The sequence below is a fragment of the Lupinus angustifolius genome, chromosome LG08 (genome assembly GCF_001865875.1).
Source record: "Lupinus angustifolius cultivar Tanjil chromosome LG08, LupAngTanjil_v1.0, whole genome shotgun sequence".
Classification (NCBI taxonomy): Eukaryota; Viridiplantae; Streptophyta; class Magnoliopsida; order Fabales; family Fabaceae; genus Lupinus; species Lupinus angustifolius.
In genome coordinates this window covers 2,888,940-2,889,222 of record NC_032016.1, presented here as the reverse complement: position 1 = coordinate 2,889,222, position 283 = coordinate 2,888,940, and positions in this window count along the sequence as shown.

Below are 283 nucleotides of genomic sequence, written 5' to 3'. Positions count from 1 at the left end.
TTAGCTGCCAAACAAGGTAGCTGAGCATCCAGCACTTTGGCCTATAAAAAGGCACAAAATTTTCATTTGTAAAACATTGTACATTCATTCTAAATTCTTTATAGTTGATTCCTCTTCTTTTCCTTTCATTTTAGGTAGTTTTTAGGCTACTTTTAGAGTAGTTTTTCATATAATTCAAGAGGAGAAAATGAGAAGGAAAATGAGATGCAAAAATCAATTTTGTACTCTCATTTGGAACTCAAAAGCATCCAATCCTTGGATGGATGGCTCATGCTCCTAAACA